The following is a 23,865-nucleotide window of genomic DNA, read 5'->3' as shown; positions in this document are numbered from 1 at the left end:
TTTTTATGTATAGTATAGTAATATTACCCTGAAGAGATAAAAATAGATTATTCTATTGGATTTAGGTCAGACAGGCATGGTCAGTGGTATCAATTCTTTCATCCTCCAGGAACTGCTTACATACTATCGCCACATGAGGCCAGGGATTATCATGCACCAAGAGGAACCCAGGATCCACTGCACCAGCGTAGGGTCTGACAATGGGTCCAAGGATTTGATCCTGATACCTAATGGCAGTCAGGGTGCTGTGCCTAGCCTGTAGAAGTCTGTGCGTCCCTTAATGACAGACCACCAAACTGGTCATACCGAATAATGTTAGTTATTCACAGTTTCTCCAGACCCTTTCATGTTTGTCACATGTGCTCAGGGTGAACCTGCTCCGTGGCGGCATTGTAATTATGGCATTGTAAGGGAAATGCCAATCAGACTCCATCATCCAGGGCTGTGAGCCCTCAATAGGATGTTTGGCTCTCAGTTCACTCCCTAATGAAGTCTGTTTCTGATTGTTTGGTCAGAGACATTCACACCAGTAGCTCTCCTGGAGGTCATTCTGTAGGGCTCTGGCACTGCTCATCCTGCCCCTGCTCTTGTACAAAGTACTGATCCTGCTGATGGGTTAAGGGGCTTCTTTGGCTCTCTCCAGCTCTCATAGAGTAACTGGCTGTCTCTTGGAAGCTTCTCGATGCTCTTGAAACTGTGCTGGGACATCTGAGTCAGTGACATTTCAAAACACGTGCTCTGCTCCCTGAGACATGAGTTTGCATGAGTTTGATTTTTGTTCTGTACTATGCAACATTTCATTCACCACCTTTCTGCTCACACACTTAACTATACGCACTGTTAGTGGTTTAAGTTGTTCTCTTATATTCCTTTTTATTTAAACACAATCTTTTATTTGAATTTTGGAGTATATTTGTTGTCTCTGTGTGTCCAGTCTGTGATATTACAAACTCACTACAATCACAATATCATTGGAAATAATGTAAAGTTATCACAAGTAGCTCGGTCACAGTGAAATCATACAGAGAGAAAAGCATAAAGTGTTTCCTTCTGCTTCTTCTTGTGCTTCTTCTTAAGGGTAAGCCCAGTGAGAAACCTTACTCACTGTCACCTTTGGCCTACCTGGGCTGACAGACATGGGACCACCCACATCTCAGGTAAAGTATATGAGTTCAAGCACACTGTGTCAATCACAACTAATTCAATGACACTTCCTGCTATTCAATCCAATTATTTCATTCTATTAATTTCTGATGACTATGAAAATAAAGAGAATTTGTTATTCAATAATACCGTTATTACCAAGAGGTTCAGCCTATCCAGTAAATGAGGATGAAAATGAAAATGCTTTTAAAGGAAGCAAAACTGTTTCATATCTATAACAGTGTGAATGATCATTATTTTATAGAGTTTAGCAGTTTAGGCTTGAGTTTTCTCAACAAAAATACACATTTTGCCAGTATTACCCAACCCAGTGCAGGTGGGGTTCATGGAGGTTATAAAAACTATTTCCCCGTAGAAGATAAACCACAGACACAAGACCTTTTATTGGAAGGGAATTCTTTCCTGACCAAAAGGGACGCCTCTTTGTACAATATCATTGTGTTACCGTTGTATTATATTGAGCAGGACAAATACATAGCTATCTAAATTTCAAAAGGTTGCAAAATGCAGACAGAAAAACAGAGCAGTATGCTCCCAAAACCACCTGGAAAGTATTGCGAGCTGCCTGAAATGACTCGAGTTTGTTAATAAACATTTAAATCAGACAATTATGAAGGACATTCAAAAACAATGAATTGACGTATTATGGTAATATGCTTCAGTAGTCATGTGAAATGGAGGTTTTGTGGAAGTACAGATGGATCAAAAGTTGAGTGGAAATTATAATGCCTGACAAATGTCACCAGAAATCATTTCCCACAACCTGCCAGGCTTTCCGAGCTCTGTGGTATAACCGCAGCTCATTATCCTTAGACAATCAAAACTTGGCATTTGTCTTACATGTACCAAAGATGATTCAACTGAGATGATTTGAGTAGGAATCACCGTTGAGTTTGTTTTAGTTCCATGGGTTGAGGCCCATGGAAAGCCAAAGTAAAAATACCCAGAGCTCCCACATATTTAAGCTGTTTCAACATTTGCGAGGCCCGTGGTACGTTACAGAACGGAATGTCCGACCAAACACACACACTGTGAAGGTTTGTCTGAATTTATGTGGCCAACGACTTGACCCACCACTGCCTTTTCCAGAAGAGGAAAAATGCATACGGTGCTTTGGGAGTGCACGGCTGTAGACGAGTCAAGAAAAGACGCTTTGGATGACTCATGTTTAGTTGAAGCTATTGCAAAGGCTTTCCCCTCTCTCTCTTTCCTCCCACACGGGGAGTCCTCTTAGTGTATGGTGCTGGCCGACTGGGAGAGAGAGGAAACCCTAGCTAAAAGGTCAGGAAAGCCACAGACGCGAGGAGGGAGGATAGAGGCAGTCAGAGAATTTGAAACTCGCTGGACATGAGAATCCTGAGTGACAAGAGCTGGTTCATTAAAAATCCTTCTTCCACACATTTGTTGATACTGTTAATTTTTGTTCAGGCTATTAACGTTCAGAATATTTGCATGAAAATAAAACAAAATTTAGCTGCAAGCTTATATAACCACAATATTTGGGCACTTTCTGACGCATACTGTCTAGATTGTAAGAAAATCTGTTGATAGCTTTTCATTTCTGCATTCTTTGCATTGTTGAGGTGTTCCAGCGGTTGTTCCTCTTTGCTCTGTCCAGAATACTAAAAAGAGTCTGGAAACACAGTGAGTTCTGCAGAAAGAAAACACCATAGCACCACACAGTTACACCCACTTTTTCCAAAGAATGCAATGGACGTGATCCCAAAGGGGAAAAAATTACAGTTTGCCAGGCAAACTATAGACAAACTGCCCATTATAAGGGATTTCCCAAAACAGCCAACAGCATGTGATGTATGGGAGGGGCTGGTATGGAAAACTAGGAAAAGGAGTATGTGTTTTAATCTTAAAAAGGAAAAAAAGACAATATGGGCCAAAAGGTTTCCCATAAATGTTAATGAAGGGCTTTCCCAGAAATTTTTTTTTTTTCCTTCTTTCAGCATGAAACAAGAGGTCAGGTGCTAATGTTAACCAGCAGGGCTGGATCCAGGAAACTGCCTTTCAAGTATAATAGACCATGTGGAATTAAACATACTGCAGAGATTTAGCAGTTAGGTAGTTAACTTTGCATGATGATGTGCTAAAAGAACAGGACAGGCCTCACCAATAGAGGCACACATGTCTGAGGAAAACCAATGCGACCGACTCATTTTTATTTACAAAGCCTTTTGCACAAAGGTAAACTTCTTTAAGCATGTTCCAGCTGTACAGCTGTTAATTCGATTCAATTTACACAGTGAAAAAGCACCTAGAGTAAAGACTCTACAATAATAGCCCCCCCCCCTTCCCAAAATCAGAAATCAGATGACCTCCTCCTATGAGCAAGCACTTGGCGGCAGTGGGGAAGGAAAAACTTCCTTTTAACGGGAAGAAACCTTCAGCACAACCAGGCTCAGGAAGGAGCATCTGCTGTGACTGGTTGGGGATGGGAGGAAGAACACAGGACAAAAGACACACTGTGGAAGAGAAACAAAAAGAAAAATAACTAATTTAATAAATAATGGTCTGTGAGAGAGGTGTTATGCTAGCGTATGATACCAAGATTGTTACTAAGTTTGTCTGTTGCCCATCAACAAACATGCTTTAGGTAAGGTATGCTGCAGTGCATTTGCAGGTATGTGCAGATATTTTAGATTGATTTCTGTCAATCAAGAATGACTTTTTCTGTAGTCCATAACTGCTTAGCCAGTTACAATTCAGTTTTTGTCAGAGTCAATATCTACTTCAGGATTTATTCAAGCAAACACTATGCAAGTGCAGGCCCAATGTAGTGAAAGCAACTTCAGCTCATCTCTGCTGTCAACAGAAAAGCTCTACATATCAATTCTCTGAAACAGCTGAAGGCTAAATCCAACAAATCATCTGTGTTTTGTGGATTCTGTTGCGTAGCCAAAAAATATATGCACAAATATGATCCTGCAGGTTATGAGTCTGCAAAGTTGCACCAGCCTGATGGTTTTTTTTCCTTTTTTTTTTTTCCCAATTGGCATTGGAAAAATGTGATGTCTTCATCTCTGTGCATATCAATGTAGGAGTTACTGTACAGCAACTATGCCTAAAGAATAGAATAGCAAGGAAATCAAACTGTAACCAAATCATAGGAAATGCATGGAATGGATACTGACAACCAACCAACCTGGTCAATCACAGGTTATTTCTCATTTAAATAAATAAAATACAAATGTGGCCTCAACTTTGAGCACAGTTTGATCATGTAAGTTTAATATAAGTGTATAACTTTTACTAAAATGATTGATTCTTGTGAACCGTGGACAGACGGACAGATGACAGACACATTGTCACGTCTCAGTAAGCCAAAAAAATGTCAGAAGCAGTGTTTCCTTTTGTTGTGATAACTTTCATATTGAGTTCACAATGAAGTAACAGAAATGAAATGTAGGATCTACTTCTACAGCTAAATGTCATCACAGTGGGAGACTACAGAGACAACTATACTCATTAAATGTCGAGCACTTCTTTTTAACATTTAAAAACCCCACAAATCCACTTTCAGTCTACAAAGTAGTATAAGTAATGTAACCTGTGTTACAGTGTGTGGTCAGGACAGCTCAGCCTGTTCACCTGAGGTTTCCCAGTTCTGTAGAATCAGGAAACTGTGGAAAGTTAGCTAAAGTCAAATCCATTTCTTTGTTACTCATTAACAGGTTTTGTGCCAGCTCAGTTTTTATGCACTGTACGTTTGATCTTTGACTCTTCTACTGCTCTTGACTGTGTTTTGATAACTGTGCACATTTGCAATCTGCTTCTTAATAGGACCACAATCAAAAAAGTGAAAGTTGGTGGTTGTTACATTTCCAAGGGTCTAACTTGTAATTTGAACAAAATAATTTTATCTTTCTATAGCGAATGTAATAAATTATGCACAGACTGCATCAAATTCAACAACTTACACTTAAGTGTGTATCCTTTTCAGCCCATTTGGCCAGCAGCCTTTCTGTGTGGAGTTTGCATGTTCTTGTGTTTGGTAGATGGATGAACAACTACGCGACAACTATGTGAATTTTGTTATAAATCCACTTGATTGAAGGGAAAAACACACATGACAAGTTTTATGTTAACAGACTTATTAAAGAAGCTACATATTATAAAAATGAGGATTCTGAACCTTGAATCATGCAAAGCTAGACCGGTAGTCCAAGAATAAAAATGTCGAATCAGAAAACTGATTCTGTTTAAGACTGGCATTATAGAGGCTCTAGCTAATTAAAGATAATTAAGCTGATACTGGATAAACAAAATAAAACTGTCCCAGACTTTAGTTGTTGAGTTTAGAGGCCTTTATTCATTTGAAACTAAAAAAATAATCAAAGCAAATCATTTCGATGGAAACTGTCAGCTGACGTTGCACTTACTTTGTGATATTACTCACTTGCCTGCTACCCTGAGAGTGAGTCTGATGTCTAGCTGACCAGTAATCCTGTTATTTCTCCTCACAGACACCACAGTTATTTAGCTAGCTAGTTAGACCCGAGTCTTTGGCAGCCTCCTTCTGCTTTCCTGTCAGAGATAACAGCCTGCCAGCAGTCAGCCTGACTAGCTATGTCTTTGAAGCACCACATGTAACCCATCTGTGTGTGTGTGTGTGTGTGTGTGTGTGTCTAGGCGAGCCACAGCCACTCCCCACCTCACCTTAATACTGCTGAGGCATGGGCTCGAAAGGCCACAGAGATCAACTCTTGCCCCTGGGCCTCAGTGCAAAAACATCACCAGTGCTGCAATGCAATGAAGTGAGACTGACAGTAATGGAAACAGCATACTTTTCAGACACCGCAGGGAATAGCAAACATCTCCATGTCCTGGACAACAGGACATCTCATCTGTCACGATATAAATGGGCAGGTTTCACAATGATTAAATTACATTACACATAATAAACAGTGAAATCTGAGCATTTTTAAAAGATAACAAAAACATAATAAAAATAACAAATTCATTAGATTGATTCAAAAGCAACCAGGATATTATGGCATGGTTTATTAGTGTTAGGTTATTACTACACAGTTTACTTGAGACGTACAGACATTCCTCACACTCATTTCCAAATTTTGTGTTGCATATTGATCACCGTGTGATTAAAGGGGATTCAAAATGTCTTAACTTCCCAAAGAAATGTGGAACAGTCTAAACAATGTGAAGAAATATATAAATTCTAATCATCTTTTTGCTAATATCACTTTCAGACAATAGACCATTCTGGATTTATTTTGTGTAGACTGCAAATGTGTCTTTTATGTGACATCCGTCTCTGTAGTTCTTACTAATATCTGAGATTGCAGTTTCTCTGCCTATGATGGTAGAAAAATTGCCAAGTAAAAATCATTGGTCAGTGGGTGACATATGTTCAACTTTGGATGACATTAGCGTCAGCTGTGCTGACCAGACAGGCCCCCCAACATGGGTTTAGCCTTAGACAGCCACCACAAAGTCACCGATTGGTTTCTAGACTTTTCTTGTGTAGCTTTCAGATTCACATTTTGAGATTCTCACTCTCTCTTTTTAAGCATGTCAAGATAAGCCCTAAAGCATTCTGTTTAATTTATAAAATGCTGTATGTAATGAGACTTGAGACATCACATATGACCATGAACTCACTAAGTCTGTAAATAAAGTGAGAAGATGGTTAATTCTCTTATGGATTTTTCAATAATCACAATTATTTTTGTGACCAGAGGATTTGCAGGTTTAAAGCACTTGCTTTACTTTTTACACCAGAAGGCTACTTCCATCTTTTATAAACAGTTTACCTGTTTAATCACCTGTCCTGACAGGATATGTTCTGCAATACTTCTCTTGTGATTGATTAATAAGCGTCCCCTGGATTTACAGATCCAAGGGACGCTTACATAACAATAACAGCTGACATCATCATGCAGCATAGGCAGCAAGTTTTTTGCTCAAGTGAATTTACAAGCAGAAATGCCAAATGTTCTCGTTGTCTTGGGTTTAAGCTTCTCAGAAGTTGTGATACATCGCTCTCTCCTATATAATAATATACTACTTCTTTCTTTTTTTTTTCTTTTTTTTTGGAGGGGTTGGCTTAGCAACACTTTAGATTTGATAGACTAGACAATGAACCGATCACTAAAGAACCCACATCAGATTTAAAACTACAACGTAAATAAAACAGTGTTGGAAGTGAAGACCTGACATGTGCTACAACTTGACTGCAGATTAGAGAAGCAGCTTTAAGGTAAAGAAGCGTGTCACTCTTTCCCCCTCCTTCACTCTCCGTTACAGAAGTCAATAGCTCTTCGAGCTCCCCTTCAATCTGATAACATATAGAGCTGCTCAGAAGCTCTTAAACTTCACCATATTTCACATTCTCGGGATTCTGGATGGTGTGACCTCATTGGGTGAGAAGAGCTGGTAGGAAAATAGCCTCGGGCCGAGTCTTTGCTTCAACATGGAAACTTAAGCTAACAAAGAATGCATGACTATGTGCAAACTTGACTGAGGTATACTTGCGAGTGAAAACAACACGCTTTCCTCCGAGAACGCGTCGTCACTTCTTTGAATACACCAGCTTGTAGAAAATATAATGTCTGTCGATACTTGTTTACATTTTTGTAAACTGGCACTGCGAGAAGAAGCAGCTACTTTGGGCAGCTACCTTATTCACAAGGTCTCGTCAGGAGGGGACGGTCCACGTGTTTCACTTGTATTTTTACACTGACTGTTCCTCATGGTGCACCCCCAAAAAGCGATCTGTCTCTACTCTGAGGATCGAACCATGCGCCCTAACAAGCTGCACCTCAACCAGACCCATTTTGGTAGCGATCACCGATCATCTGTATATTCAACCATTCTTCTTGCTGCCAAGAGTTAATTAGGAAGGAATCCAAGCTGCAGTTTTGGACATCTGGCATGTGACATCAACAAGATGAATGGCGTATGGAAAATGCACTGCATTTAAATATTGTGTTTAGAGTCAAGACATTTTACACCACAAGCTTCATTCACACAGCATTTTTCTGTCACACTCAACAATGAGACACCGGGATCAGTTTTAGTGTTCAGTATCCTGCCCGTGGCTGCTTTGACATGAGGATTGAAAGAGACTAGGATTGAACCCAGATGGAGGTGGTAGGAAGTACAAGTGCATGAATGAGAATAGGAAAGGAAGGAGGATGAGCAGGAGGCAGTGGCAGCTGAGCAGCTCTGATGGCAGGAAAGCAATTTTATGGAGCTCTGCTTTATGGAATCTTTCTGGAATACAGAGCAACCATTAGGTTTACTAATCAAGCCGAGTGTGCGTCCCCGTGCGTGTGTGTCTGTTTGTGTATGCACGCGGTGAGTGAGCTGCATTCCTCTCACTGAAGCAGGTAATTACTAGCTGGTGATAAAAAGAGGAGAAGGGGGCATTGTGGGATAGCTGTGGTGTGAGTCGCCATTTCTACCAGAGCTTATTGAACGGCTGGAGGTGGACATGATTAACTACACAGCTGGAAGCTCAGGTATGCACCGACACATATGCTGACACACATGCGCGCACGCAAACCAACACAGGCACATGCTTCTTCCACACAGCGACATGTGTACAAAGTTATGTGAAAGTCGATGTGAAAATGCTTAGAAAATATCTAAGAAAGTATGTATACACAACACGTCACGTCATCTAAAGTGTGTAGCGTACACATACACAAGCAAAAACACAATTTGGAATATATATAGTCTTTTACACAACATGAGCAGCCAGAGTGTCTGAACCACAGGTTCCATACAGGGAAGCAGAGAAAACAAATGCTGCAGGATGTCCTTTCTGCATAATTGATGCATTTCCCAGCCACAAATACCGACGTTAGCCTGGGATGCTGCAAAACAGATTCACAAAAACCCAACCTGTGATTTTACCTTATAAGGGATTGAACGTTTTATGCGCTAGGTTGTGTCTATAGTGTATGTCTGGGTGAAAGTGTGCTCCGAGAGCTCGGTTTAAGTTCAGGTGAGAGCATTTTGCACAGCAGGTGAGTCTGTTATCATCTTGAGATGGCGCTGCTGGCTGCTTCAGGGGCGGTTTGGGAAAGCATTAAGAAGATGAACAAAAACAATTCCACGGTTACCACATGGTCTAACACTGTTCCACTGCTCCGGTCTATGCTAGCAACACACACAAACAGGACCGCCTGGTGGTAGGTCTGAAGTGGAACATTGTTGTAATTCTAGCAGCGTCAAACCCAAAGCCTCTTTTCGTCTGCAACTCTTGAAGATTCTGCACCATTACAGCTAATATAGACACAGCTGTCTGCTCCACCCCTGCTCGAGAAAACAGTTTCGCACTCCAAGCATCACAGGAAAAAAATGCTTCTCTGATCATTGTCACAGGCGACCATCGCTTCTTTTTTTGCAGGTGAATTTCTTAAAAGGCTGCCCGGCTAAAATCAGGGGTTCAAACATGCTCAGAATAGTAATAGTAAGTGCTGCTACCAATAAAGACGTCTGTTAGCGTTGAGGTCTTGACACATACTTTCTCAGTTATAACCTTGCCAGTTCAATTTCTTGTATTCTGGCCTTGGCTGTTTGTCTTGTTGTCTTATCTAAAGTCAATTACACAAAGACAGAGCAAACTGCCACAGATTAGCAGTAATTCAATGCTGACAAACTTTAGACAAGGTGACTTCACAAAAAAAAAAACATTGCAAAAAGAAAAAATCTGCATTTTTTTTTTAAGACTGGGACTACTAGAAAATTCAGATGTCATCACTCTTCCATGCTGTTGCAGAGCAAAGCTAAAGTGAACTTATAGAATGTAGATCTAATCATGGTGATTCAGACACAGCTGCAGAGCTGAAACTGAATACTGATTAAGCCACCCAAGTGCTTTAATAAACCCAACATATGAACGAGAAACCTAAAGTTCCTTCATTACTACAAACACGCAAGGTCAAAACATGTACAGAGTACTGCGTTACAGGGGCAAGGCCGACAGTTTGACTTTAAACTCACGTGCAGAAAAGACAGAGCAATTCAGAGAAACAGTGCAAGCTCACACAGCTCCCATAATGACTCAATATACAGTCCAAGTGCCCTATCAACAGCTGCTGAGCTACATACACAAGTATGCTGACTTCATGCCAATCATAAGAGTAATATCTCACTTTGGAGTCACCGGTCACAGCCAGACATGATGACAAATAGCTTTGTGAGTGCTGAACAAAGACTGTTCATTTAGGGTCCCCAGCTAAGTTTAGCCTCTGCTCAGGGCATGCGGTCATTGGACTAAAAGCACCTCCGTGCACGGTATCACACATTTGACATACTTTTTCTACCCTCTCACCAGCAGTGACACCACGACGCAAAGTGACTCGCAGTGTTTGATTTCAGATGGTTGGAGTGACAGAGGAGAGCAGTGCAACAGCTGACGCAAAGCTGATGCATAGCAGAGCCGCTTCATCGGGGGTGTTTCCGGGATTTTTTAGTATATTTAGCAATATTCAGTCCAAAATATTTAATAAGTATAGTAAACTGGTTTATAAGCCACAATTTCCAAGCTATGCAACCTTGCCTCCTATTGGAGATTTATTATGTGAAAAGTGGAGCTGCGTAGGAATTACAAGTTCTAATTCTTTTTTAAAATAGCTTAAAGTTCACAGGTTGCATATTCAAATTTATTGAAAATAGTTAAAGTAAATGTGCTCATGTGAAATGACACTTTTTGAAATCATATACACGATATTATTGGGCTATAATTATATATAGCTCTCATCCAGTAATGTTGGGAATTGTCAGATTAACGGGCGACACACACGCACGCACGCACGCGCACACACACACACACACACACACCACCTGTTCCCCTTCTAGACACTCCCCTGAGCTTCATGCAATTAAACAAACATGCTTTGTTTGATTTTCTGTAAAGTGCTTTTTAAGTGTTCATATGCATTAATGATATTTAACTGGTAGTCTTTTTCACAACAACAAAATATTGCTTTCTCCAAAATGAAATTTTTTGTTAAATAAATTTCCAGAATCTCCTTCACACTTCAACTTCTTGGCTGACATGTTGCTACAGCTGTAAATTATGTTTCTGCACCACTGTAAGAGATCACTGCCAACACTTGTATCAACAGTCATTGTTTAGGCTGTGAAGTATTTCAGTGGTAGCACTGAAAACAAGCGTCACTCCCATTCTCAGTCCTAACTGTATAGATACCAGATTTGCAGAAAATGACAGGAAAGCTAACGAAAAATGCAACAAACACGTGGACTCAGTCTAGAGGTCCCCGGACAGTGGGACCTTTAGACTGGAACACCTGTCTGTGCTGTTGTATTATCCTCTCCATCTTTAATTTATCATTCCTGTGCAGTTAAGCTCTGAGTTCAGATGGCTGAAATGATGAGTTCAGACCGTGGCTTATCCCTGTGACTAATCACGACCCTGCTGGTTCAGTTCCACTTATTCCATCATTGTCTCCAAAGACACCAGAAACCCCTGCTGAGTGGCTTGAAGAATCCGCTAGACAGTTGCATAATGCAGCAGATTACAATGTGAAACAGAATAACCACATTGCATAAAGTAAACTGACAATTTAACTGTTGGTAGACACAACATGCTTTTTTTTAATTTAATACGCATTTAAGGTTTTAAATCTGAATTTGAGTGCTAACAGCAATTGATGACACAGTGAATTCAATGGAAAGTTTCTATGATGAGATTGGGCAACCTGGAGGCTGTTCTCTATTCACAAAGAACCCTAAATGAACTTCTGCTCTGAGTTAATGGGCCACGCATGACCAGCTCAGTCCTTCTGGTATAAGCACTGGAAACGAAGACCAAATGTTCTCCTGCAAAGAGTTACTATAAGGGAAAAAGATCTGACATCTATTTGTACATCATAGCAAAACCTTTCCACATCCTCTAAACTTTGTTTTGATTTTTGCCCCAATCTATTTAGGAGCTTTCCCCAACGAAGCCATCAGCCCTAGTCTTGTTATCATTCAATGATGTCATGGGCCCAATCTGAGATGATTACGCAAATGGTGGAGCGAACTGTGTTTTAGCCAAAGGAAAATGTGGATTCCTATGACAAAGTATGGGAAGAATGACAAGGAATTTGGCTTCACATTAATCTCTTCCTCTTGCTTTGGAAGGACACCAAATTGTTCCATTGTAAATGCTCAGCGTCGTTATTGTATTTCTCATAACAAAAGTAGATTCTTTCTAAAGGCATCGACAAAGAAACAAAAAGAATGAGTCAGACACGATGGAAGGGGTTGCATGCAGAAAGTCATTCTGTGCCAGAACAATCAATGCAAGGCACTCGTGCTCTCTTATGTTCCATTAGTCATTGTCTGAATGGGAATGACAATTGAAGAGGAAGAACGTTGCCGTTTCATTAAAGCAGTTCCTCTTCCATTACACATAAACTTAGGTAAACAACAAGGGAAAAGTGAGCAATGAAATGTGGAATTATATCACCAGTAAAAAAAAAAAAGTCAGATTTTGCCATTAGGTGTAAAATCACATGTTTTACATTCCTTGTGTATGGCACACTGCAGTACACTGCAGCTTGTAGCTGTTCCAGCATCTTGAGTCTTTACTCCTTACCCGTTCCATAAATTGCCAGTCTAGTGTGCGTTAATCCAAACTAATTCTTAATTACTGAAGAGCTACTTGTGGGCCACAGTTGAAGATGAAGTGTAAGCAGGATGGGACATTATTAAATCACCAGAATAATCATACCTCAGTGTCTGCTTTACCTCTTTGGCTCTGAGATAGAAAGTTAAGCAGCTCTTGGTCCAGCTTCAGCTCTATTGTGCAAATATAGAGCTGAATATCCGGACATTTCTAAGAAATGTCCGGATATTCCCTCTAACAAGGCCGTAACGCTAAACTGTTTCTGGTACAGTTAAGTCTCAGAGTCCAAGATTAAACTTGTGAGACCAACATTTAACAAGAGTTTGAGGTGAGATGGTGTGAATTTACCCATGCATGTGTCTTAAAAGGATGGAATAAAACTCTTTAAGAAAGAATGATCACTATTTAGTGTAACTTGTGCCACCTTTGACGAGGTATTCCAAGATCACATAGCTTTGTTTTCAGGGGTTGCACGATGAAAATGATCAAGGAAACAGTAGGTGTACCCACCATTCATTCCTAATCTATGAGTGTGTACGAGGAGGCCATAGATACAACACTGAGTCATGATCCATTCTAGCACCAGAACCTTACATGGTCAATCTGTCTCTTTATGCATCTCACAGGAATGCCGGCTTGTGCAGAGCAGGTGAAGGCCAAGAGCTCTGTAACATTCTTGAAGAGACCTTGATGCCACGCTGCCATGACAAATCATTCCTACGGGCCTCAGGCATCACTTTTAAAGCATGAGGTAACTGCAGAAATCGGGTTATGGGCGTGGGATCTAAGGGCTTATATATGGTTCAAGCACAGATGATTTAACATAAGCCTATTTGATCTGTGAGGCAAAGACAATCCTTTCATTTATTTGAAAGCATACTCAGCGCTCCTCCTAAATGTCTGACACAACTCTGAGCTTTGAATTTACATAAATTTTAAAGTCAAACTCAAATTTATATGCGTGCACATTTTGAGTGCTTCTGTGGCAGCACTTAGTAGATGAGCTGTGAACTTCTCCAGTGCACACTGACTGGAGCAAGTCATAGTCATTACGACCTGTGAAGATGGTTTTTTCCCCTCTACAGTAAAAGGGGATTTTACCACTGATTCATGTGTATTCATTTATTCTTTTCATTCAGTCAATGGCAGCTCTGGTATACTCACGGCTCTGTGGGTGGCACACTGAGGGGTCTAGCTAGCATCAGCGGCTTCTCTCTTTTGGAACAGCAGCTGGTGATACCAAAAGTCTGTCAAAACTCACAAATCATCAGGTAACAGCCTATGGCAGGGGTGTCCAAATCCAGTCCTCGAGGACATCATTTGATTCAGGTGTGTTGACCCAGGGTGATATCTAAAACCTGCAGGACACCGGCTCTTGAGGCCTGGAGTTGGACACCCCCAGCTTATGGGGTTCTCTTAAAAAAGTAAAAACACATTTTTCCTATTAAAAACAAATCTGTTACAGATACTCATTTCTTATATGAATTTCGCTACACATTGACTTTGAAAACTGATGTGTGTAAATGTCAAAGACAGAAGTCTCATAATTTAGCAAAGTTACACATAATCTTTTTGGATTTAGTTATACTAAATAAAATCTGTGCAGATATTTACCAATCAGCCACAAGACCAAAACCACTGATAAGTCAACAAAAAATGTTAATCTTATAGTGCAATACTTGGCATATGTATGTTAATTTGACAGGTACCAGCCACCCTATGCTAGGGCTACACTGGGGTTGCAGTACGACCAGAATTATTCCAGTCATTTCCAATGAACTTGCGGTCATGTTGCCTTTGAAATGGGTAGTTCAAAGACCAGGTGTGTGACCACTTGCAGTCAGTCACTGTCTTTAAAGTGACAGAACAGCAATAAGGGCCCGGTGGCGCCAGTGTCCGGCAGCCTCGCCTCTGTCAGTGCGCCCCAGGGCGGCTGTGGCTACAATGTAGCTTGCCATCACCAGTGTGTGAATGTGTGTGTGAATGGGTGGATGACTGAATGTGTAAAGCGCTTTGGGGTCCTAAGGGACTAGTAAAGCACTATACAAATACAGGCCATTTACCATTTACCAATAAGACTGCTATTAGTTTGCATTTGAATGGGCTCCAATTGTCATTTAAATACAGTCTGTTTGTGATAATATGGCAATTAACTATAAAAATGGTTGCCAGATTGTTACCATACACAGATATTCATATTAAATACTTACATTCAGAGTTCAGCGAGTGTCTCAAAGATTTCAAACAGAAATCTCTCTGCAAATACTGATATAATTACTCCAAGACAGCAATTTAACTGTAAAATAGGACAAACAGTGCTTGGCACCTTTGCTTTTACACAAGAATACAACCAGAACACAAGATGAGCTCATTAGTGCAGACTGACTGTGTTTATAAAAGTCTGAGGTTGGCTCTCATCACGTGACCTGAATAATGATCAAGAGAGCTGGTCACCTCAGCTACTTGCAATCAGTTTCCGAATGTGAAAAAAATTCAATGCAGTCACTTGGCAAGCACCAATTTCTCCGACTCACAAGAAGGTTGTCGTCCTATTTTTATTTTAGTCTGACTGACCCATGAGCACTCTTCCAGACATACCCCATCCCGCTACCATGGTAATGGCACTTCCAAATGGCAGTGTCCGTAAAGTACAACGTGTTCTGCCACACCACAAAAACTGTCCAAGAATGGCTCAAGGAACATGACAAAGAGTTTAAGATGTTAACCCCAGATCCCAGTGCAAACTCCATATCCAACAACGCCACCCACAAGAAGCAAAGGATCCATTGCCAACATCCACTTGCCAAACACCACAGCACACACACAGGTGCTATATCTATGCCCTGATGGGTTTTGGTGACAAAAAAGCTACCGGCATAATATGAGGCAGGTGGTTTTCACGTTGCAGTGGATTTGTGTATCACAGTCACGTTGTTATAGTAGACAAACTGTGCGGTTTTGCCCACTGTGTCATTATGTCATACAGTTCTTACTTTTACTCTGCACTAAAAGAGTCAAAAGCAATTGAGCCTGAGTCTATAATGTGAAATTGTGCATTTAATTGTAGTTTATTATTACTAGACTTTCTCCAGTTTTCCATTTAGTGCGCATATGATTTCTATGAGTGACCTAATGAAATGTCACAGAATGTCACAGAAGACATAAAATAATCTTTTTTTAAATAAAAAATCAATATCAAAACTGATTAATAGCAAACCTCAGACTGATCTGCCAAGTGTGCTATGAAACAGTAACAGCTAATAACTACCTGAAAAATCATCAGATTTTTTCCAAATGGCAGTCAAACCAAAACAAATAAGTTTTTCAAACCAAAGGTGTCATTTATTTTTTTTTCTTGAATATAATCATATAAAAGCAGACATGCTGTCAGAGGACTGGAATGTGAAATGGAGCACAGTGGGAATGTCTCTCAGCTTCTGGTGTGTGTGGGCGTGTGTGTAAATCCACAGGTCTGGCGCAGGACAGGTGTGCTCCTTGGGACATAACAATCCCCCATTATTGCCCAGCTAGCATTCAATTACCATCATGTACTCAATCAGTTGGATGGTAAACAGGTAGAAGAGAACATCCATCAACAATTCTGTGCGATGATACCTGACTCCTGCCAGTTAAACACACACATACAAAAAAAGACCAACAACACTAAGAGTAGAGTGTATTTTTGGAGGACAATTCTATTTTTCCAGGCATGTTTCTGTCATTATCATTCCTGGAGTAGCTCATGTTTGAAGTCAGCGGGCTGTAGAACAGCACAGCGCTCAGTCCGCACCGAGTGGGAAGAGATGATGGGGAAACCAGGTGCTATGATTGGAGCTACTCTAGCGCCAGAGAGTGAGAAAAGAGACGGCGAGAAATAAAGAGCAAGGGGCAGAAGCTGCAACAGTCAGAGCTTTCTGACCCTATTGCTCTGACTGGAATACATCTCTGTCTGATTAGTTTTTTATTTCCACTTTCCCCTGTTATCTGATCGGGTGGTTTCACCTACCATGCACATGATACATCCGCCTGTCGACTTGTGTAGCAGTGAAGAGAAGGGAAGCTTAAAAAGAAAAAAGACAGATGCAGTCATGCCAAAAGCCTTTTTGCTCCTTTGCTCACACTTGCACTTTGACCTTATCAGCCTTAAAAACATCTTCAATGAGTACAGCAAAAGAACCAACTAAACATGTGCATCGTTATGGATCGTACACACCAAGACAATGATCATTTATTTAGTAAAGGGTCTTCAAAGACCACCCCTACTCTGAAACATGCAAGAATTCGAAAAACTGGCTAAACTCTGTTGTATGTTTACAATATTGCCAGACTGATGCATTGATCATTGTGCAGACTGTAATATCAGCCAGCACCAAAACCATCTGCACTTGACTCTGCTTGGAAAAATCCACATTTTCACAGCTGAAGAAGTCAAACAAAAGAAAATGTGAAACAATGTTATCAGGTCTTTCCTACATTTTACTAGGTTTCCTTAAGAACATCTCATCAGGTTTCACCTGCCATCGAGGAATCTATGCTAATGTAATCATTTACATATATTATAAAAACTTCTGAAGAGATCAACCTGCTCCCAAATGTGCCTGCAGCTTGTCAGGCATATTTAAGCCATTTTTTGTAAACACACTGTTTAAAAAAAACTTTATACACCACGTTAAATATAATTAGCTGCTCAACTTCTGGTAAGAAGCTACTCAAGCAGTCATGTGAAAGAGAAAAACTAAGCATACCTCATCATTCAGTAGCTTGTAGTACGACTTTTAATGTTCATTGAGGTTTGTGGGCATTCACTCGTGCACAGCTCTCTTAAATTCCCACAGCAATTCCACTAAGTTGAGGTCAGAAGCTTGACAGGACATTGCAACAACTTGATTCTTTTCTTTTTCAGCCAGTTGTGGTTGTGGTTCAGATCATTGTCCTGCTCCATGACCCAATCTAGGCCAAGCTTTAGCTGTTGGATACATGGCCTCACATTTGGCTCCGCAGTACTTTGGTATACAAGGAGTTCATGGTTGACTGTAAGGTCCTATGGCTGAAAAAAAAAAACCAAATCATCACGCCTCCACCACCGTGCTTGACAGCTGGTATGAGGTGTGCTGATATGCTGTGCTTGGTGTTCACGAAACGTGGGACTGTCTCCACTTTAATCTTGTCTTGCGGTTTGTTCAGATGCAACTTTAAAAACTTCCCGTAACCAAAAAATACTTGTTCGAATCATACTGTCATGAACCCTTAACGTGCTGACTGAGGCTTGTAGAGTCTGAGATCTAGCTCTTCCATGTTTATAGAGGTGCTCACAATGGCTTTTAATCAGTTAATCAATTGTATTTCATTGGCAGCACCTGGCTGCTACTAACACTCCTGGTTCCTATGGAAGCACCAAGTGTTTACTTATTTTTCCACAGGACTGCACAGAGTCATATAGAAACTTTATTTTTGACATGATCATATATACTTGTATTACTTTCTCTTCAGATGAAATGTAGGGAAATCAACTACCTGCTTTCTCAGTCTGCCTCCCTGCCAGAGCTACCATATAACTAATGGATGGATGAGACAAAATGAATTAGGTTAAGTCTGCTCATGTGTAGGTACACAGAAAAGTAAACTAGGAGGAGGATGGGGATATTTTGTCTGCGCTTTGTGGGGAGGAAGTGCCTTCAAGGAGATATGGGACTGATGTCATCTTCCTGGAGCCTGGAGAAACAATCAATGCATGAGCAAAGGGGAATGCCATTAGGAGAAAAAAAAGAGGGGGGTGCAGGGGTGATGACAACATCTCAACCGATGATGAGTTCAGAGGGCAAAGTCATGTGACCTCTACTAAAAACAAGCCAAGAGAAGCACTGTTTACAGTTGATGACTGCGTGCAAAGAATGTGCTTGAATGCGTGTGCATGTGACACAAAGCATGTGAGTGAGTTCAAAGCTCAGGTGAGCATTTCAAGGAAGGACCTTTAACCTTAGCCAACAGGCAGACCCTCCTAACACATTTACATCCAGCTATTCAGTAACAATAGAGAACAGATTCGTATTTCAATTAAGACCAGGTGATATAATAATACATTACATAATGCTATGTGACAAGAGTTTAATCACTGATAAAACAGGCATAATCATTGTCATCAGTTCGGGTCACAATTATTAACAGCTCAGAAAATAAGAGTTTGTTTACAATCTCTGAGTGCTACAACCTCAATCACGAAAAAATGTCACAGCTAGGCGCACAACATCGCCGGTTCTCATTTAGCATTCATGAATGTAAAGCCTTTAGTGACACCAAAGCCATTCAGTTTATACATTTTACTCTCCTTGCTATTCATAGTGGATTTGCGAAGTGAATACTGAGTGACGCAGCAAAGTCACATTGGGGGGCTTTAATTATGCTGCGATGAAAGGAAAGCTGGCACAGCAACTGCTCAGAGTTCTGAAGCAGGAAGAATGAAACTTCAATGGATGTTTCGTACACCGCCTAGTTTAATAAGGCAGGCTAAGTCAGTGATGCGATATCAGGATTCTAACAAAAATAATATTTTATAGTGAAAAGTGGCAAGACCATTATGTAGCAGGCAACAGAAAGCATTTAGACTTTGTTTAGTTTTTACTTTTGGATGTGTAGACAGTGTCTATTAGGCTCAAGGCAGTCTACATAAAATGTAGCTGAAGTTCATGAAGTATCCAGGACACTGCTTTTGTGATCAATAACCACTCCCGAGGCTCAGACTGTATTGTTATATGGCTATATGTATTATGAGTTTTGTTCAAGTTCACTTTACTATATGCTGTGGAAAAAAAGCTAACAAAAAACACGAGTGCATTCAGAGAGTTGGCAGGAACCAGGTATGAAGGTATTTTTACTGTAATAGTTAAAGATGGCATCACAATTCTGTCAGATACAGGTAAATGCATCTGGTGGGCCACACAGAGAATATTTTTAATGGTCTAAAAAAATGTTGCAGAGACCAGCAGAAAAGCCACAGTAAACATCTCCCAACTCCATCATCTGTCAGAAACATTCACGATATACCAGAACTCATACAGAGATGAAAGAAAACTCGCACACTTGTCTTGGGGATAAATCTTAATATGTGAGCCTGAATGTCTCCCAGAGAGCCATCTTCCAGGTTTGACTTAGTAAAGTCAGCATAAAGTATTCATTCCATAAGTGCAATATCATCATGCCATGGGCTAAATTTCTATCATCATCAAAGAGAAATTTCATCAGAAATACTGCAGCATACGCATGTTAAACATTAAAAGCTCAACATAACCATGTGAAAACAACAACAGACAGAGTCCAGCTTATTGCTAGTTTACACTAATGTTCCCACAAGCTAAATAAACATGAACTGTTGAAACACTTTTTAAGGCTTCAAAAAAATGATTTTTGGATTTTTATTTTAATCACGCTATGTTGCATCCAGTTACCCTGTCTTTTGCGGGTCGTCACCCGAGTTGCTCCGTGGTTGCCTGTCAGCTACACCAGCATTTACATTATATAATGCAGTCCAACACTGCAGCTGATGATATTACATAGCCAGAGTTAATGAGGCAGATAAATTAGCAGAGGGCTGTGACGCCTGAGGGCAGGTCTCTGACAGGAACATATAGAAGCCAGTGACCAGATAAATTGGTATTCAGGTTTATATTGTAACAACACACACACACACAAACATACATACATACGTACATAAGGATGGAAGCAGCAGCTGACCTGATGCTCTTGGTTAAAAGGTCAAACAATACTATTCCAGAGCAGTAACGATGAGGAATTGTGTAGTCTGTTATGGCTGGACAGTACATGCAGATTTCAGCCAAGAGGAAACCAAGCGTTCCCTGGTGCATGCTGGGACACATCGACCTGTGTGCGTCTGGAAGGGATGTCTGTGTGTACTGGTTTGTTTTTTCAGTCACTGGAAGAAGCTTTTGAAAGTGTGTGCTGTTCTTTGGACGTTTGTTTTGGAGATTGGTCTCTTATCTGATCGTGTGTGTGTGTGTGTGTGTGTGTCTGTCTGGTTTTGAGCGCATTTGTGTATTATTCTGTCTGTGCAAGTGTAGAAGACTCCAGTACCATGTAAAGACGAAGGCTCGCGGTCTTGAGCTCAGCACATTTTTAGTACTTCCCCTGAGACTGCTTATGTCAGGACTGTCTGTGTAGTCTACACCACTGGCTTTCGAAGTCTGACAGTGACAACTTCCCTCAAACAAAATGACACACCTGCATCCTCCAGACACAGTTTTACATTATTTTAGGTTTGTGTCTATACGGTCACACTGGTTTCACGGGGATGAGCTATGAGAATGTCAGTGTTACAAATATATAAGCACCACATTGATAGGACATTCTCGACTATAGTAAAATTCAAACAGATAATGCAGCATGAAAACAACTGAAGGGATCAAGCTTCAAGTTTGAAACTACAGTTCCCACAATCCTAACCTGCAGGCACTAATGCAGCCCATTCATTTTCAGCTCATATTTGCTCACATTTTGGCAAATGGGCATTGCTAAAATAATACCAAATTCAGTATGATGAGTTCCTGATTGCAAAGCATGTAGACACAACTACTTGGTTACATTGAAGCTGAGGGTACGTGATTGTTCTGAGCTAGGTTGCACTATGGGGATAGTTCCATGATCAGCAATTCATGCAACAGTAGGAAGTGTGATAACCTACCCTGGTCTATCCTATCACGTGTTTCAGTCGTTATTGGACAAAATTGGACAATATATTGGCAAAACTTGAATTCAAGCAAACTGTATGTGCTCTTTTTGTTACTCTTTACAAAAACGCCCCATAAAAAATCCAGTATCAGCTGACCTCCATCATGTGGGTGTGTTCAGATATGAGTGAGTTAGTACACTGAGCATTCACATGACAGCACTATGGGTTTTAAAATACTGGAACTGCTTTATTAGCTGCGTGTCACAGCTGGGTGCGGCTGTGAAAACGGTTCCAAATCCTAATAAGGAGGGCAAATCAGACCTCAGACGTCTGAGAACATGTAGTCTATATTGTACAGTACATATAAGTCTGAATATAACGTTGTTTCCTTCTATTTGTATTTTGAGCTGCACTCCTCTGTCTGACTGGTGGTTAGAAGACAACTACTGAGGTACTCCTGAGTCATTTTTCTATTTTTGCAGCTGCTACTGCTGAGTGAACCTCTCACGGTGGTTTGTTCTCATTATCTCTGGCAAACAAGACGCAAAACATGACCTTGTGTGCTCCTCTCCATCACATGTTCTTCTCCCTTGAAATCACATTTCACTGCATAGGCTGATAAATGACTTTCAACAACTGTTTGTGAACAGATTTCTCAATGTTCCATCTTAAATAAATCGATTTTGCAGCAGAGCTAAAGTCTGATAATCAGGACTGACTGCAGCAGATGCCAGCAGCAAGTCAAAAAAAGAAAAAAAAAAAAGAAAAAGAAAATCTCTTTCTTTTATTACATATGAAAGTTCAATTTTTGCATAACTACTGCCATGCATCTGCCAATATCTTGGAATCATCAACCAAACTTTGCTTTAGGATGAAGATTATTTCTGCAGTGTAATTTAAAATGTATTCAACCCAGTGCTTTCCATGTGCCTCAACCTTTGCAGCAGAGCATGTTTAAAGGTAAATGGACCAATTACAACCGTGGAAAGGATGGCAGAATCTTCCTAAAGCTCTGCTGTAATGACCCACGGCATTGTGATGTCACCAAAACATTACTAGAGCTACTTGGCTATCAGTCAGTCCCGCTAGGTCTCCGCTGAGAATTGTGAATGCGCTGATAAGGCGACCCTCATGCATAAAGGATCACAACAAACCTAAATTAGTTCTTCTCGAGCTTATTTGCCTTCAGGCTTTTTGAGTAATCACCACCTTTCAAGTCAATCACAAATCCTCCTGCGAGGCATTTTAACTAGGACAGTGACTGAGTGTGATGTGCTGGTGATATATCCCCTTTAACAACAAAGCACATCACTGGGGCAAAATAATGCAACGTGACTGTAAACACTGACTTTTCAGTTCATCAGTAGGAAATCATTTAATCAACACTTTATTAGCTGTTTGAATAATTCACTGTTTTGAAGTAATTTTTTTAGGAAATGTTCAAAAGTAAATTACGTGTTTCTGATTCAGGTGCTTTCAAATGTGAGCAGAGACTGTTCAAGCAAAATGGAAAGACGTGACTAACCACTTTAATGTCGACTCCTGGCCTTTTTGAGTTTGACCTTATGTCGGTCACTTTTTTCCCGTCGTTTGTTTCTGGGGACAGAGTGACCACGTTTGGATCAGAGTGGAGTGTGACGTTATCAGCTAGCAAGCGACTTTGGTTGGCAAAAAAGCCTCCATAGACTACATAGAAGTACCATTTAAACATGGGAAACTAGTCCTACTGATGTGGGGGGGGGAAAAAAGTCGAGAAAAAAAAGGAGGGTGAGCTTTTACTGTTGTGGCCTGGAATAAGTTGCCCCAGGCTGCGCTTTTTCTTCCATTAAAAACACCTTTTCTCCAGTCCTTTCAAGATTAATACCAGAGTTAGCTTCTAGTCAGTTTTAAGTCATTTTTTAATCTTTTTTGTTAGACTTTTTATTTATTGTAAATTTAATGTTTTTATTTGTATTTTTTCATGTTTTATTGTTATTTTGTCATGGTCCTGTGTCTGTTGACTCAGGGCTTTTGTATTAATGACTCTTATCTTGTGTTCTGGTTATGTATTCTGTTAAGGTTTTCCTAATTATATTTTGGTTTTGTGCTCCCTCTCTTTAGTGTCGAGTCATCCCTGCCCATGTGTTTCCTCTGTTCGCTGTCTGCGTATATTTCCTGTTTTACTTTGAAGGTCTGTGTCTCTTGTCTCGTCATGTCAATTAGGATCAGCTGTGCCTCGCTCCTGTTTTGCCATTCCTCATTCCCCTCCGTGTGTATTTATAGTGTGTGTTTTCCTGTGCTCGTTGTCTGTTCATCTGCGTTAGTTGGTGTTTCTCCGCGTCTCTCTGCTCTCATCCAGTGTTTCTCCCTGTATGTTGCGTGTTCCAGGTTTATTAGTTTTTCCCAGTTCAGGTTCATTTCTTAG

At 40.5% G+C, this 23,865-nt stretch overlaps 1 protein-coding gene across 5 annotated transcripts in view; it reads right to left on the bottom strand.

Moving 5' to 3' along the window:
• The window catches only part of ddah1 (dimethylarginine dimethylaminohydrolase 1), an 80,494-nt gene that overhangs the window by 31,500 nt on the left and 25,129 nt on the right, over nt 1-23,865 (bottom strand). The window lies entirely within an intron of this gene.

The sequence above is a fragment of the Pelmatolapia mariae genome, linkage group LG17, assembly GCF_036321145.2.
Source record: "Pelmatolapia mariae isolate MD_Pm_ZW linkage group LG17, Pm_UMD_F_2, whole genome shotgun sequence".
NCBI lineage: Eukaryota > Metazoa > Chordata > Actinopteri > Cichliformes > Cichlidae > Pelmatolapia > Pelmatolapia mariae.
The sequence above is the reverse complement of the archived record's forward strand: the minus strand, read 5'-3'. Positions and strand labels throughout refer to the sequence as shown.